The sequence below is a fragment of the Hipposideros armiger genome, unplaced genomic scaffold (genome assembly GCF_001890085.2).
Source record: "Hipposideros armiger isolate ML-2016 unplaced genomic scaffold, ASM189008v1 scaffold_925, whole genome shotgun sequence".
Lineage (NCBI taxonomy): Eukaryota > Metazoa > Chordata > Mammalia > Chiroptera > Hipposideridae > Hipposideros > Hipposideros armiger.
This window is the reverse complement of record NW_017732275.1, coordinates 83,392-88,026: the sequence shown is the minus strand read 5'-3', so window position 1 is coordinate 88,026 and position 4,635 is coordinate 83,392. Positions and strand designations below refer to the sequence as shown.

At 38.6% G+C, this 4,635-nt stretch overlaps 1 protein-coding gene across 6 annotated transcripts in view; it reads right to left on the bottom strand.

Moving 5' to 3' along the window:
* The window catches only part of FIGN (fidgetin, microtubule severing factor), a 134,754-nt gene that overhangs the window by 111,338 nt on the left and 18,781 nt on the right, over positions 1–4,635 (bottom strand). The window contains exon 1 of one of the 6 annotated variants that reach the window (XM_019630651.1): positions 1,300–1,679. The exons of the other annotated variants lie outside the window; for them this stretch is intronic. The gene's annotated coding sequence lies outside the window, so the exon portion shown is untranslated. Of the gene's footprint in view, positions 1–1,299; positions 1,680–4,635 lie in introns of those variants that run through there. 6 annotated transcript variants of the gene reach the window in all.

The window sequence follows — 4,635 nt, the reverse complement described above, 5'->3', positions numbered from 1 at the left end:
GTTATAAATTGCGAGATTTTTTTACTGAAGGCAAAAATGAGACAGTTTATTAGTAGTTTTGTGTCATTTAATAAAGCAAATCAATTCTTATGTTGATAACATGGAGAGAATTCAAATATGATACTAATGTAATCAGGTATCAATAATATTATGACTAGGATCATTTTTATTAACACAAACAACTCCTAGAAAGGAATTGACTATTTTGAATCAAAATTACTTAAAATACTCGAATTCTTTAATAACCATTAAAAGCTAATTATTTCCCTGTGCTGCTTTCTAAAGTAAACATTCATGAAATAATGCCCATTTTCCACCTCACGATAAACCCTCATCAAACATATCTGGTCAAAGATGCATGCACATGGATAAAATTTTAGCAAACATTTAGTCTGTTTCTGGAAGAGGAAAATTGAAACAAGGTAGCTTACGTAGTATTATGAGAAGGTTTATTTATTTTATTTAGATACATAGGTGTCATTTTTTTAAGTCGTATTTCAGTAGTCACTGTCCTTGAATTAAGTAAAATGTAAAACTATTACTCCAATTTTGCAAACCTATGCTTTGCTCTTCTCACCTCTCCCACACGATCTGAATTTTATTTTAAAGGATTAACAAGTAACACATTTGATCAGCAATGATATCCTTGTTCTTTTAAACCTTGGTGAATCAAGTTCGCCAAAGGTGAAGTAGTAGAATTACCAGTACAAGTGGCTATGTCATCACAGCCTTCAGAAAGGTGCTGTATGGAAATGCCTAAATAAACAGCAGCATAAAGGATTTGATATATGAGCTATATACACACAGATATTTCTTACACACACACACACACACACACACACACACACACACAGCCTGCCTCTGGTTGTTAAAGATATAATATAGATTCACTACTGTATATAACCTACAAGGCATTTGTAATCTCCCCTCACATTAATTTTAACTTCAATGCTAGTTTAAATGATGTACCATTTTCTGCCCCCCTCGCCAAGGTATCAGAAAGATTATCTGTAAAATAATCAGTTGGTTAAAGCCCTTCTCTATGCTACAGTGAGCCGGAGAATTTCCAGCATCTGATGAAGACCAGTGGACCACCTGATACTTTTTCAGCAGGGTGATAAAATTAAAGGATGGCTTTGATTTGCTTGAAGGATTACTTCCCTTACTTAATTGTTTAAAGTGCACAGTATTAACACAAACAGGGGGGAAAGAAGAAAATTAAGAAGGTGACCGTGGAGCCTGAGCTAATTGCAAGCTGATTAGATTGTGCCATGCAAGAGCTTTCCCTCCGTTACATACCATCACAAGCTCTGGTCTTTTCCACCCCGCTGCTGCAGCAAACAAGCTGATTTGCTAACAAAGTGGTCAGCCTGGGTACTTGCACAGCGGCTCACAGGATCCACAGACGGCTGCTCTCCATGCAGAGAATCTCAAGCTCCATTTTCCAATCTGATTACACGGCTCCTTGTTCCAGCAGCCTTAAACCTTCATGGCAGTTTACCAACATTTTCATCACTTTTTTCTTTTACAAAGCAAAAGAACTGATAAGCTCTCAGGTACCCAGGATTTCATAGTCAATGGCTGGCCAGCAGCCAGCATTCCCTCACCACACAACTGTTTCGGGCCACACTGCATAAAGCAGACAGGATTTAGCAGACAGCACAGAACTATGAGAATTTTGCCGTGTGTACAAGTAAGCAGCATGTTTCTGTCCTTACAGATGTCGACTATTGTGCCTAATCACATCTAGGAAGTGCAGAGACCTAATACGTGCCCTGCCTGCCCCCGCCTCCATAAAAAAGAGGCAATGCTCAGCACACCAATGAGCAAGTACCCACGAATTCACTGTTACCCTAACTAATGCGCTCAGGAAGTCTGCCTGGTAAATGCAAAGCACTAGCAACTGGTTTTAAAAGTCCTGGTCTGATGATCTAGACCAACTGCCTCGATTACCATGAAAATGATCCCAATGACTTTTCAATAAAGTCGAAAATTTTGTGGACAACTTAGAATAGCTGATTAGTATCTTAAAATTTTGGCAATTCCCTAGAACTTTAAAAAAGACAAGCCAAAAGATGCAGACATGTAGCATAAAATTTATCATCTACAGCAAACTCATGAGAATTAATTTTACTCCCTTTAATTCCCAGAAATCACATCATGCAGTTAGCAAGAGTTTCAATGTAATACAATCACATTCAAAAGTTTAAAACAATGACTGCTATAGCATTTCAAGTACAACACCTGTGTAACCCTTCTTCCTATGTAATATTTTTTTTAAATTCATTTTAACCTACAGCCCATGGGTCTAAAATGCAAAGTAAACATGGGCCTAAAATGTAGAAGTTACGGTGAGATAATGTAAATAGCGTTCACTCATTGTGTGCGCCGTTCAACCAAAAACCAAAAAATAATAACAGAGCCTCCTTCAGCCATGGCCAATAACTCTCTAACAAAGATAACAAAAAGAAAAATGGCTTTTAATGGCTGTGGCTATTCCTGGTTCATTTTTGCATAATATTGATCTATAATAAAGGGTTTGAGAGAGGAAGGGAGGGGAGGGAGAGGAGTCTACAGTTATGGGGAAAATGGACAACTCAGCTCGCACAATGCCTCAGTACTCCTGCTCACCAGTGCACTGACCCTCTGCATCTCAGCGTCATTAGCTGCAGTCCCAGCCCTGCCTCCAGGAGGGGGGATTTGAACTCACACACCGAAGTGGGGAGATTCGGGATTTTGAGCATGCCAGACAGAAGGGTCATTCCCTCTTCGCTGATGAGGAGGACGCTTGTCCCCTGGGGAGGGGAAAACTGGATGAGTGACTGTCGCAAGATTCAGGCAGTGGACGTGCTGCTGACTCAGGAATGGACTCTGACAGCCACCCTGCTTCAGTCCAGCCCAGCTGCTCTGAGTGGGAGCGGTTTTCGGGCAGCAGCATTGACAAGTACATGCAAAAGTTAGGGGAGAATGGGAGAGAGAGGGAACAAATGGGCAAGTGCACCAGCAACTCCTTCTCGAGACATATGCATACAAGAAAGAAACATTTTTCCTATTGCAAGTTGATATTGCCCAACAGATAAAGGATGTGCTTGTGGATATGCATATGTAGAACACCCACAACATTTCTGAATGGGTTTTAAAAGAAGACGTGCATTTTAAAAACTGATAGACCAGGCTCGGTATATATCCACATTCGCAATACTGCAAAACCCCATAAACTCAGAAAATATACACATATACCCATATATGTATTTGCATGTGGGTGGTATTCTGCATAAATGACTGTCAACTTAAAATGCCATTCTCTAATTTATATGCAAATTCTACCTCTGGTAAAATAAAAACATATTTTAAGCAGCTTATAGTGCCAACACATTATTCCCATGAATGATTCCTAGTAAACTATTTATGCCAACTGTGGGTTGGTTCTTTTTTTTTATATGATTTATTGGATGGTGAACGAAACCACTTAAACTATAGTTGTCTGTATGAATCAGTAATTTTCATGTTTCTAATTAAAATGTAAACAGCGTAATGAAGACATCAAGTTTTTAGGCAAATGTCTCTTCCAGTGCCACTTGGGGTATGGTAATTACTGGAGCAGATCTATGGACGCTCCACAATCCTCTACAAGTCCAGATTAAAAGCATTACCGCTAAACCTGGCTTTTTACACGAGGGAATGGTGTACTCTAACTCATTCCCAGTTTGCTTACAGATGCACATTGCCACTACCTTTAGAACCTGGTCATTAAAAAAAAAAAAATCAAAATAGAAAATAACAAAGTAATTTATATTTAAAATGTTGATTATAAAACATTCACTGGTAAATCAAAACGCTGGAACTAGATCCACTCGGATTTGATTCCCTGCCATTAGCATCTTTAAAAAAAAAGAAAGAAAGAGAAAAAAACAGAAAAGAAATGAAAATCAGCAACCAGTGTCTGTCTACCCTAAATTTCTAGAGCCCAGATTGAGGTCAAGGGGTGGAGGAATAAGCTAACTCTAGATTCAAAGATAATGTTAATTTCCAGGATTTGTTTTGTTTAAATGAAATAAGTTCACAATATATAAATTAGTAGACTTTAGAAATAGTATATAATCCTGGAATAAAAATACGTCATGTTCCCCCCTCTCACATTCAAGGGTAAAAGTGCTTTGATACAAAACTGTAATTTGTTTTCATTTTTATTTCAGCATCTATTTCTCTGTGAAATTCGTCAAAATTTATCCTAAAGCAAATGACCTCTTACATGTGCTGAAGAAATGCATCACCTCTTCTGCCTACAACTGTTAATTGAACTTCTCTCTGAAGCCTATTTTTTCAAGTTAACCAGCATGCTTGCTTTACATATTTACTACCTAGCACTTGAACAGTTCTATTTTTTTTTAATTATAATCTGCAACACCCCTCCCTCCACACCCCCCTTAGAACTACTGGGGCCACACTTGCAGTTGAGTAGTTACAGCTGAAATCCGCAGCGATATGAAAAGTCTAGAATGTATGATAAAAGGAGGCTTCTCTTTCCCCCACCCCACCCCCACCCCTGGACTCAAAGTCCACAGACTGATATGGCCCATTTTCATATTATTTTTACATAAATGCTACACAAGCATGTTGCTAAGGTTGGCTGTG